This window comes from Podarcis raffonei, chromosome W (genome assembly GCF_027172205.1).
Source record: "Podarcis raffonei isolate rPodRaf1 chromosome W, rPodRaf1.pri, whole genome shotgun sequence".
Lineage (NCBI taxonomy): Eukaryota > Metazoa > Chordata > Lepidosauria > Squamata > Lacertidae > Podarcis > Podarcis raffonei.
This window is the reverse complement of record NC_070620.1, coordinates 26986620-26999634: the sequence shown is the minus strand read 5'-3', so window position 1 is coordinate 26999634 and position 13015 is coordinate 26986620.

The following is a 13015-nucleotide window of genomic DNA, read 5'->3' as shown; positions in this document are numbered from 1 at the left end:
AAGCAAACCAGCTGTGGGTGAAATTGGAGAAGTGTCAGTTCCACACCAAGGAGGTGGAATTCCTGGGGTACCGCTTATCAGACAAGGGATTAGCCATGGATCCAGGCAAGGTCCAGGCGGTGCTGGAATGGAAGACACCGAAAACGAAAAAGGATGTGCAAAGGTTCTTGGGGTTTGGGAACTTTTACCGTAAATTCATCAAGAACTTTGCCCACTTAACGGCTCCCATCACGGACTGTCTCAGCAGCAAGAAGAAATTCGTTTGGACGGCGGAGGCGGAGCAAGCATTTGAGGAATTGAAAAGGGCATTCGCTTCGGAAGAACAGCTCCTGCATGTGGATTTACAAAAACCCATGAGGGTGGAAACTGATGCCTCAGACCGGGCGGTGGGGGCGGTGCTGCTTCAGCCGGGGAGCAATAAGTCGGAATGGAGACCGTGTGCCTTCTTTTCGCGTAAGCTGAACAAATCCGAGAGGAACTACACCGTATATGATCGAGAACTACTCGCCATTCACGAAGCGTTCCGGAGATGGAGACATTTACTAATTGGCGCACAGCATAAGGTGCAAGTGTGTACGGACCACAAGAATTTGGAGTATTGGAGAACGGCACGAGTGCTCAACCAACGACAAGTGAGGTGGGCCCAGGAGTTCTCCAAATTCCATTTTGAAATTTGCTATGTGCCAGGTCCAGAAAACATCAGAGCGGACGCTCTCTCACGCAAACCTGAATATTTGGAGGGGGAGGGAGCGCCTGAAGAGAGACATATTATCCCAGAGGACCGCTGGGTGTGTGGGGCGGCCTGGGTGGGGCAAAGGGAACTGGTAGAGGGAACGGTAAATGATGAATACGCCCAGAATAAGCTCAGAGGTTTAAGGAGAGAGGGAGAAGACCCCGGAGGTTTTGAAGAAAGAAACGGGGCATTGTATTACAAAGGGGCACTATATATACCCGAAGGGGAATTGAGGGGGAGAGTACTCAAACAGCTGCACGACAACCCCACAGCGGGGCATTTTGGGCAACACAGGACCATGTGGTTGGTGACCAGGGAGTTTTGGTGGCCCAAGGTGAGGGAGGATGTACGGGAGTATGTGAGAGGGTGTGACCAATGCCAGAGAGCCAAAGGAGAAAGGCGGGCGCCAGCGGGGTTATTAGAACCGTTACCCACACCAGAACGACCGTGGGAGGCGGTATCGATAGATTTTATGACTGATCTGCCTAAATCCCAGGGGGAAACCGCCATACTAGTCGTAGTAGACCTGTTAACTAAGATGGGTCACTTTGTAGCTTGCTCACATGCAGTCACGGCGGAAGAGACAGCGAAATTGTTTGTAGAACATATTTTTAGGCTGCATGGCGCCCCCTTGAGGGTGGTCTCCGACAGAGGGAAACAGTTCACGTCCAGGTTCTGGAGGAAACTTATGAGCTTGTTGCACGTAGAGGTCAACTTTTCGACGGCCAGGCACCCTGAGACCAATGGGCAGGCGGAGAGGGCAAACGGTATCCTCCAACAATACCTGAGGTGTTATGTCAATGACAGAGAGAACGATTGGGTCGAAAAGTTGGCGCTAGCGGAATTTGCTTACAATAATGCGGAGAATGTGTCCACCGGGATGAGCCCCTTTTTGGCTAATTATGGGTGCCACCCCAGGGCGTTTCCAGGGGGAGGAGGGGAGAGATGGAGTGTCCCGGCCGCCGAACATTTTGTAGAAGAAATGGAAGCGATCCATCGTCAACTCCAACTCAACTTAGAAAGGGCCAAAGAAGAATATAAGAGGCAGGCAGACAAGAGCAGAAGGGAAGGTGAAACCATTAGGGTGGGGAGTCAGGTCTGGCTATCAACCCAAGGGTTGCCGTTCAAGGGGGGTTGCAAGAAATTGAGACCCAAAAGATTGGGACCATTTGAGGTCATCCAACAGGTCAACCCAGTGGCTTTCAGACTCCGGTTACCGAACCACATGAAACTGCACCCAGTATTCCACAGGTCATTACTGTCACCATATAGGGGGGAAGGTGAAGGGGTATCCACGCGGGGGCCAGTCTTAGAAGAAAGGGAAAGCAGCAACCATGTGGCGGAGATCATCGACTCCAGGTGGAAAGGTAATCAGGTGGAGTATTTGGTCGCGTGGGAAGGGGAACCGGAGTCGGAAAACACCTGGGTGACGGCAGAGGAGGTCAGTGACGAGATCTTGATCGAAACGTTCCACCAAAGGTTCCCCAGGAAACCTCAGCCAGTAGCGAGGTTCCGGAGGGAGTACTTTGGCACCACCGACGATGAGGAGGAACTGGAAGGATTCAGGGAATCGGAGTTGGAAGAAGGAACAGACTCCGATGAGGAGGAGTACTTGGAAACCGGAAACAGCAACAGGTGGAGGGAAGTGTTCGAAACTTCGGAAGATGAGGGAGGTTCTTTCAGGGGTTTTGCTCCCTCGCCTCCCACTCAGGAGGGGAGGGAAGGGGGTGAAGGGGGCCCTGGAGGGGAGGTGGATGTCAGGGAACTGCCATCGGAGGAGCAGGAGGTGAAAGGGCTCACAGAGGGTGAGAGAGACCATTCAGCTGAGGAGGGAACCAGCAGGGGGAGAAGTGGAGTTCCAAGGGAAAGTGAGTCGGAGGGAGGGCTCAGAGACACTTCCAGCGAAAATAGTGGGGAGGTTTCAGGACCTCCCATAGGGACACCTACTCCTCGCCGGAAACTGTCACGCCGAGAGTCCAGAAGACGCGTTTCCGTTAAGGAGCTTTTATGCTGGAAGAAGTTCCGTAAACGCCCACTGTCCGATTCTACGAGCGACTGATGGAGCCATGCTTAAGGAGCTCCGTCACAGACAGAGGTTTGTGGACTTAGCCAAACTCTGAGGGACTAGGATTTTACGCACAAGCAGCTCACCATCCCATCACACCCTCATTAAAAGGTTCTTTAATTCCTCCTCACTTTCTGCCATCAAGGTTGTGTCATCTGCATATCTGAGGTTGTTGATATTTCTTCCGGCAATCTTAATTCCAGCTTGGGATTCATCCAGCCCAGCCTTTCGCATGATGTATTCTGCATATAAATTAAATAAGCAGGGAGATAAAATACAGCCTTGTCGTACTCCTTTCCCAATTTTGAACCAATCAGTTGTTCCATATCCAGTTCTAACTGTAGCTTCTTGTCCTACATAGAGATTTCTCAGGAGACAGATGAGGTGATCAGGCACTCCCATTTCTTTAAGAACTTGCCATAGTTTGCTGTGATCCACACAGTCAAAGGCTTTTGCATAGTCAATGAAGCAGAAGCAGATGTCTTTCTGGAACTCTCTAGCTTTCTCCATAATCCAGCGCATGTTTGCAATTTGGTCTCTGGTTCCTCTGCCTCTTCTAAATCCAGCTTGCACTTCTGCGAGTTCTCGATCCACATACTGTTTGAGCCTTCCTTGTAGAATTTTAAGCATAACCTTGCTAGCATGTGAAATGAGTGCAATTGTGCGGTAGTTGGAGCATTCTTTGGCACTGCCCTTCTTTGGGATTGGGATGTAGACTGATCTTCTCCAATCTTCTGGCCACTGCTGAGTTTTCCAAATTTGCTGGCATATTGAGTTTAGCACCTTAACAGCATCATCTTTTAAAATTTTAAATACTTCAGCTGGAATACCATCACTTCCACTGGCCTTGTTATTTGCAGTGCTTTCTAAGGCCCATTTGACTTCACTTTCCAGGATGTCTGGCTCAAGGTCAGCAACCACACTACCTTGGGTGTACGAGACATCAAAATCTTTCTGGTATAATTCCTCTGTGTATTCTTGCCACCTCTTCTTGATGTCCTCTGCTTTTGTTAGGTCCTTACCACTTTTGTCCTTTATTATGGTAATCTTTGTACGAAATGTTCCTTTCATATCTCCAATTTTCTTGAACAGATCTCTGGTTCTTCCCATTCTGTTGTTTTCCTCTATTTGTTTGCATTGCTCGTTTAAGAAGGCCTTTTTGTCTCTCCTTGCTATTTTTTGGAAATCTGCATTCAATTTCCTGTATCTTTCACTATCTCCCTCGCATTTTGCTTGCCTTCTCTCCTCCGCTATTTGTAAGGCCTCGTTGGACAGCCACTTTGCTTTCTTGCATTTCCTTTTCATTGGGATGGTTTTCGTTGCTGCCTCCTGTACAATGTTACGAGCCTCCATCCATAGTTCTTCAGGCACTCTGTCCACCAAATCTAAATCCTTAAACCTGTTCCTCACTTCCACTGTGTATTCATAAGGGATTTGACTTAGATTGTATCTTACCGGCCCAGTGGTTTTTCCTACTTTCTTCAGTTTAAGCTTGAATTTTGCTATAAGAAGCTGATGATCTGAGCCACAGTCAGCTCCAGGTCTTGTTTTTGCTGACTGTATAGAGCTTCTCCATCTTTGGCTGCAGAGAATATAATCAATCTGATTTCGATACTGCCCATCTGGTGATGTCCATGTGTAGCGTCGTCTGTTGTGTTGTTGGAAAAGCGTGTTTGTGATGACCAGCTTGTTCTCTTGACAGAACTCTATTAGCCTTTGCCCTGCTTCGTTTTGATCTCCAAGGCCAAACTTGCCAGTTGTTCCTTTTATCTCTTGCCTCCCTACTTTAGCATTCCAATCCCCTATAATGAGAAGAACATCCTTCTTTGGTGTCACTTCTATAAGGTGTTGTAAGTCTTCATAGAATTGCTCAATTTCAGTTTCTTCAGCACCAGTGGTTGGTGCATAAACTTGGATTACTGTGATGTTAAAAGGTCTGCCTTGGATTCGTATTGAGATCATTCTATCATTTTTGAGATTGCATCCCAGTACAGCTTTCGCCACTCTTTTGTTGACTATGAGGGCCACTCCATTTCTTTTGCGGGTTTCTTGCCCACAGTAGTAGATGTGATGGTCATCCGAATTGAATTCGCCCATTCCCGTCCATTTTAGTTCACTGATGCCCAGGATGTCAATATTTATTCTTGCCATCTCATTTTTGACCACCTCCAACTTACCTAGGTTCATGGTTCTTACATTTCAGGTTCCTATGCAATATTTTTCTTTACAGCATTGGACTTTCCTTTCGCTTCCAGGCATATCCACAACTGAGCGTCCTTTCGGCTTTGGCCCAGCCGCTTCATCAGCTCTGGATCTACTTGTACTTGCCCTCCGCTCTTCCCCAGTAGCATGTTGGACGCCTTCTGACCTGAGGGGCTCATCTTCCAGCGTCATAACTTTTATATGCCTGTTGTCTTTGTCCATGGAGTTTTCTTGGCAAGGATACTGGAGTGGCTTGCCGGTTCCTCCTCCAGGTGGATCACGTTTGGTCAAAACTCTCCACTATGACCTGTTCATCTTGTGTGCCCTGCTCGGCGTAGTTCATAGCTTCTCTGAGTTCTTCAAGCCCCTTCGCCACGGCAAGGCAGTGATCCATGAAGGGGCCACGGCAAGGCAGTGATCCATGAAGGGGCTTTATTAACAATCAAATCATTTCTGAGTAAAGCATCATTCATCCGCCATCTAAAAGAACCATGTAGAGACAATTTTAAATCTGTTAACACAGCATTATGATCGGAACAAGTCCTTGGGCAGATCTCAGATTTAGTCACTCTTGGGGTCAAGTCTTTAGTTAGCCATATATAATCCAGGTGGCTAGATGATAGATTTGCATCTGAAAAAAAAGTAAAATCTTTCTCCATTGGATTCCTCAATCTCCAAATATCCACCAGGTCAAAATTGTCCACCACCTCAAAAAACGTCTTTAGTAGCCTCCCATCGTTAGTAAGTTTTTGCCTTTGGGTTCTATCCATCATTGTTGAGACTACCCCATTCCAATCCCCCATCAAGACAATTTTGTAATCCAGGTAGTCCATAAGAATAGCCTGTAAATTTTTAAAGAATTCCGACTTGCCCTCATTTGGTGCATAGATTCCAAGCATCAAGAGTTTTTCGCCTTGTACTGTCAATTCCACTGCAACATATCTTCCAACATCATCCTTGAAGATCATTTTGGGACTGAATTTCTCTTTAACATAAATCACAACACCTCTTTTTTTAACCTTATCGGAAGAGATAAATTCCTGACCTAATTTTTTATTTTGCAGAACTTTCCTGTGGGTTCTTAGTACATGAGTTTCTTGTAAACATATCACATCTAAATTCTGTTTTATCAGCACGTGTTGAATTTTATTTCTTTTAGGCCATGAATTAAGTCCATTAACATTCCAAGATAAAATTCTTAATGCCATGTTATCTCAGTCCAAATCTGGAGGTCCGATTCCTGCCCCAAGTCCTAATCCTGATCTCGAACCTGCACCTGTGGCTGATCAAACTCCTGCTCCTGTGTCAAATCCAAAATCACTAGCGTTCTTTTCCAAAAAAATTCTCTTTTCTTCAATTGACCTGATTCGATGTTTCATTTGCTGATCTTTAAATGAAAGGCCTTGTGGAAATTTCCATTGAAAGAAGATGTTTTTTTCTTCTCAAAGCACTTGTAAGATCCAAATAGTTATTTCTTTTTGCCAAGAAAAATTTTGGGATTTCTTTAAATAAAACAATTGAATGTTGTTGTACTTCAAAATTCTTCTTGTAATGCAATCCCAATCATTTAAAAATTTTGAGTCCTTTTTTCCTCTAGGTCCAAATCTATAGGCCTTTACAATTGTAGATTCCACCTCTTCCTTTGTTAGATCCCAAAAGGATACAAATTCCTGGACCAAACACTCTTTCAAATTTCCTTGTTCAATCTCTGGTAGGCCTCTCAAAGTTGTAAAAAGGCTATTGCTGTTTGGGCCTCTTCCTGTGATTTTTCTAAGTCCGAAAGTTTAACTGTTTCGATCTCTGATACTCTTTTCTGCAAACCTGCAACTTCTGTTTTGACCTCTTGGAGATCTTTGCGCAGAATTCAAAGTCTTTTTTAAATTCTTGGAGACAGAGCGTATTAGCTCTGACCTCTGTTGCAAGACTCGGCAAACCCTGCTTATTATCTTTCATAAACTCCAATATTTGCTCTTGGAAAGCCTGGTCTTTAGATTCTCTTCTTGTTTGTGGCTTTTTCCCAGGCTCACCCACCATAACTCCGCTAGTAACTCAGATTTCCAAGCTCAAAGATACTTTTATTTCCACAGAGTCAGGAGTAATGAGCTAGTAGTCATACAACAGCTCCAGTTTGTGGAACAAGACAGTTAAAATACAGTCCCAATTTTTCCAGCCTGCCGTTCTTACTTATTTTCCTTTTTCACTACTCAAGCAATTCAAATGGGGTATGTAATGGGAATTGGGGTTGCTTATGCGTAAAACTCCAAACTGCTCCAAGCGGGTTGTATAGCTAAACCTTTCCCTAGTTTGACAGCCCCTTACAACGCGACTGTCTCAATCACTGGCAGAATCCGTCAGTGGGCGTTTCCTGAACTTCTTCCAACATAAAAATTCCTTGACAGCCAGTCTCCGCCTAGCTTCTCTGCGCGGAAGCCTTCTGCGCAGAGTAGGCGTGCCAAGCGGAGGTCCTGCGCTCTCCCCACTGATCTCACTGGAAGAGTCTTGGAGCCTTCCCTCCGAAGTACTCTCAGCCTCCCCTTTCTTCCTGGTGTCACCTTGGTTTCCTTCCCCAGCGGAAGCTCTCTCTCTCTCCTTGCTAGTTCCCTCCCCTGCATCATTGGAGCGACTTCCCTCTCCGCTAATCTCTGATGTCAGTTCCCTGACATCCACCTCCCTCCCAGGCCCCTCCCCCTCCCCCGTCCGTCCCGGGGACGGTGAAGCGGGAAAACCCTGGAAAGAGCTATCCTCCTCCTCAGATGAGTCCAACACCGCTCTCCACCTGCTGTTCTCTCTTTCCTCTGCCCAATCTCCCCAGTCAGATTCCTCTTCCTCGGATCTCTCCCCTTCCTCCTCTTCTGAGGCGGGAAATCCCACAAACTCTTCATCATCCTCCGTGTTGCCAAATTGCTCCTCCCAGAACCTCCCTAATGGCTTGGGCTTCCTTGGGAACCTGCGATGAAACTCCTCCTGCAGATACTCATCCCTGATCTCTTCTGCAGGAACCTAAGTGTTCTCCGATTCGGGCTCCCCCTCCCACGCCACCAAATATTCCACCCTCCTCCCTCTCCACCTTGAATCGAGAATTTCAGCTGCATGACCACTGAGTTCCCTTTCCTCCACCCGGGGATGCCTGGGTGTTTCTCTCTCTTGTCCCAGAAATTCCCTCCCTTCCCTGTACGGTGAGAGTAAGGACCGGTGGAACACCGGGTGCAATTTCATGTTGGTGGGCAATTTGAGTCTAAAGGTTACAGGATTAACCTGTTGTGTTACCTCGAAAGGTCCCAATCGCCTTGGCCGTAGTTTCTTACACCCCCCTTTGAACGGTAACCCTTGGGTAGACAACCACACCTGGTCCCCCACTCTTATAGTTTCCCCTTCTCTGCGGTGCTTGTCTGCCTGCCTTTTGTACGCTTCCTTCGCCCTCTCCAGGTTAACCTTAAGTTGTTGGTGTAAAGCCTCCATTTCTTCCACAAATTGTTCGGCTGCCGGTACACTCCACCTTCCCCCCTCCTCCCCTGGGAAGGCCCTGGGATGACACCCGTAATTGGGCATGAATGGACTCATCCCCGTGGACACATGTTCCGCGTTATTGTATGCAAATTCAGCCAGCGCTAGTTTGTCCACCCAATCGTTCTCCCTTTCATTGACGTAGCAGCGTAGATACTGTTGAAGTATGCTATTAGCTCTTTCTGCTTGTCCGTTGGTCTCTGGGTGTCTGGCCGTCGAGAAGCTAACCTCAACTTCCAGCAGTCTCATGAGCTTCCTCCAGAATCTGGAAGTAAATTGCCGGCCTCTGTCGGATAAAACCCTCAAGGGGGCGCCATGCAACCTGAAGACGTGATCTACAAACAGCCTAGCTGTTTCCTCTGCAGTCACTGCATGCGAGCAAGCAATAAAATGGCACATTTTAGTCATCAAGTCAACTACCACCATGACTGCTGTTTTCCCCCTGGACTTGGGTAAATCAGTCATAAAATCAATTGATACCCCTTCCCATGGTCTTTCTGGTGTGGGTAAGGGTTCCAGTAACCCCGCGGGTGCTGCCCTCTCCCCTTTAGCTTGCTGGCAGCACTCGCACCCCCGTACGTATTCCCGCACATCCTCCCTCACCCTTGGCCACCAGAACTGCCTGGTGACAAGCAACATGGTCTTGTGTTGACCGAAATGTCCCGCCGTGGGGTTGTCATGCAGTTGTTTGAGTATTCTTCTCCTCAAGTCCCCTTCCGGTATGTACAACGCACCCTTATAGTACAAAGCCCCCTCCTTAACCTCAAAACCCCCCTGATTTTCGGCATCTCGAATCTCCCTGATTTTGGTTTGGGCGTACTGGTCATCCCTCGTTAAACCGGCTAGTTCTTGTCTCCCTACCAACACTCCCCCACACACCCATCGGTCCTCGGGTATGACATGACGTACTTCTGATACTTCCTCTCCTTCCAAGTACTCCGGTTTGCGAGAGAGAGCGTCTGCTCTGACGTTTTCCTTCCCCGGCACGTACCTAATCTCAAAAAAAAAACTTGGAAAACTCCTGTGCCCACCGCACCTGTCTTTGGTTCAGGACTCGCGCAGTCCTCCAATATTCCAGGTTCTTATGGTCTGTGCACACCTGGATTTTGTGCTGTGCACCTATTAGAAAATGTCTCCAGCGGCGAAAAGCCTCATGAATGGCCAGCAGTTCCCTGTCATACACCGTGTAGTTTTGTTCTGACTTGTTCAGCTTCCTTGAGAAAAAGGCGCACGGCTTCCACTCTCCCCGATTTCCCGGCTGGAGCAATACGGCTCCCACCGCTCTGTCTGACGCATCTGTCTCCAGCCTCATCGGCTTCTGCAGATCCACGTGTAAGAGTTGCTCTTCCGAAGCGAACGCCCTCTTTAGCTTTTCAAAGGACTGTTGAGCCTCTTCCGTCCATTCAAACTTCTTCTTGCTGCTGAGGCAATCGGTTATGGGTGCCGCTAAGTGGGCGAAGTTCTTGATGAACTTCCTATAGAAGTTCCCAAACCCCAGGAACCTCTGCACGTCCTTCCGGTTCTTGGGAGTCCTCCATTCTAGCACCGCTTGCACCTTGCCTGGGTCCATGGCTAAGCCTTTGTCAGACAACCTGTAACCCAAGAACTCCACCTCTCGGGCGTGGAATTGGCATTTCTCCAGTTTGACCCACAGCTGGTGCTCCTGCAGCCTTTTCAGCACTTCCCTGACGTCCTTTACATGCTGCTCTTCGTTCTCCGAGTAGATTAGCACGTCGTCCAAGAAAGCCATGCAATTCTTGTACAGCAGGGACCCCAGCACGTGGTGCATGAAGGCTTGAAATGTGCTTGAGCCTGATTGTAATCCGAAGGGCATAACTAAGTACTCAAAGGCCCCCAGAGGGGTGAACATGGTGGTCTTCCATTCATCCCCCTCCCTCATCCTTATCAAATTGTACGCCCCCCGAAGGTCCAACTTGGTAAAGACCTTCCCTTTCCTTACCCTGGCCAAAATGTCGTCAATTCTGGGCATTGGAAATGTCACTGGTTCCGACACCAGGTTCAAACTCCGGTAATCTACGACCAATCTGGGCTCTTTAGAGTCTTTCTTGTCCACAAAGAACACTGGACTGCCCCCCACCGCCCTTGATTCTCGTATGAAACCCCTCTTCAGGTTCTTGTCAATAAACTTCCGCAACTCCTGCATCTCCCTGTCCGACATGGCGTACAGCTTACCCACGGGCAGCTGAGCCCCTGGGAGTAGGTTGATCTGACAGTCAAAGGGCCTGTGAGGGGGTAGTCTATCAGCCTCCTTCTCACTGAAGACTTCTTCCAGGTCTGCGTACTGAGATGGTATTCTCCCCTTTTCTCCTACCGCCATCCCTGCCACCCTTGCTACTGCCATCCTCTGGGTCTCCCCTCCATGGCAGTGCTCTACGCAGTGAGCAGACCCAAAGGTGACTGTCCGCTGGTGCCATCCCACCACTGGATCGTGCAGTGCCAGCCAACTCATTCCCAGTATGATTGGTGGTCCTGCTAGTGTGGCTACGTGAAAGGCAATTGTCTCAGTGTGTCTGGCAACCCTCATTTTCATGGGGGGGGGTCTGGTGGGTCACTTCCCCCCCCAGGAGTTCTCTCCCATCAATGGTCGTTACTTGCAAGGGGTGTTCTAGAGGCACTACTTGGAGCTGGTGTTCTAGTGCAAAATCCCTGCTAAAAAAGTTGCAAGAGCTGCCTGAATCCAGCAACGCCTTCACCTTAATTGGGTGTCCGTTAGGGAGTTCTAGTATCACCTCTATGGCTATGGCCGCTCGGGGAGGGTCTGGTTTGGGCACCTTTACTGGTTGCTCGCCTGGCTGCTGTGCCCGCTCTCCGGCAGCCAAGCATTCCCGTTTCCCTGCTCTTTATTTCTTTCCTCCTCCCCCCCAACTGCCCCCACCATTCCTTGCCACGCCTTTTTCTGAGGGCAGACTCTGGCAAAATGTCCTGGCTGCTGGCAGAGAAAGCACTTCTTAGTCGTTTTCCCCTCCTTCTTGCAAACCTCGCTGGAGTTTGAAACCCCGCGCGCGCTCCTCCAATCTCCATTGGTTCTGCGGGCGGCGCGGGTTGCTCAGGCACGTCCGGAATGCGGTTGTCATACCAACGCTCTGCTCTCCCTTCCCGCCTTTCTAGAGCGCGCGCCTCTTGGCGTACTCCCACAGCCAGCGCCATTTTGGTCAGCTGGTCCATCGATTCCGGGCGGGGCGCGCGGGAGAGTTCATCTTTTACCCAAGGGGATAAGCCTTCCTCAAATAACATTTGCACTGGCGCAGAACCCAGTTCCCACCCAAGTCTATGGATCAGCATCGCAAATCGCGACCAGTACTCTCTCACTGATTGGTTCCCTTGTTTGCACCCCATCAGTTCTTTGCGGGTCACGCTCTGCTCCACATCACTCGAGAACATATGGTCCATGGCGCTAAAAAATTTTCTCAAATCCTTCAAGGCAGCATTCTCCGACGCCATCAAGGGTCGGATCCAATCTCTGGCGCGCCCTTCCAGATGCCCTACCACGAAGGCTACCCTCCCTGCATCGTCTACAAAGTCCTCGTACTGCAGGTCCAGCGCATACTGCACTTCTGTCTTAAATGCATTATAGTCTCTGGGATTGCCCCCAAACTTCTGCACTAGTCCCGGTACCTTCCTTGCGATGGGGGTGGGCTTCCCCTGGGCATCCTGAGTGCGCCTTTCATCCAGCCGCGCCGCTAGTAGGGCGAGTTGCTGCTCCAACTCTCTGTTTCTCTCCTCCAGAGTAGGTCCTCCTCTGCCCCCCTCTCCGGCGCCGGCTCCTCCAGTTTGACTCATGATGCTGCCCCTGCTTCTCTGCGCACAAGCAACTTAGAGGACTGACGGATTGCTGTAATGGGAATTGGGGTTGCTTATGCGTAAAACTCCAAACTGCTCCAAGCGGGTTGTATAGCTAAACCTTTCCCTAGTTTGACAGCCCCTTACAACGCGACTGTCTCAATCACTGGCAGAATCCGTCAGTGGGCGTTTCCTGAACTTCTTCCAACATAAAAATTCCTTGACAGCCAGTCTCCGCCTAGCTTCTCTGCGCGGAAGCCTTCTGCGCAGAGTAGGCGTGCCAAGCGGAGGTCCTGCGCTCTCCCCACTGATCTCACTGGAAGAGTCTCGGAGCCTTCCCTCCGAAGTACTCTCAGCCTCCCCTTTCTTCCTGGTGTCACCTTGGTTTCCTTCCCCAGCGGAAGCTCTCTCTCTCTCCTTGCTAGTTCCCTCCCCTGCATCATTGGAGCGACTTCCCTCTCCGCTAATCTCTGATGTCAGTTCCCTGACAGGGTATGTTGCCAATTTTCACTTGAAGGGTTAAAATGTTTCAGCTCAGACTGCTGCAAAACTTCAAAGTAACCAAGTAGGAAACAAAAGTAACAGGATGGCTTCTATTGTTACATCACAATGGCTGCTCGCCGCTCTGACTGGGTCACCGATTCCAGAGAGTCAAGCGGCTTTTAAAAGTCCTTTTAAAAAACTTTCGCAGGTATTTCAGTAATGTTAAA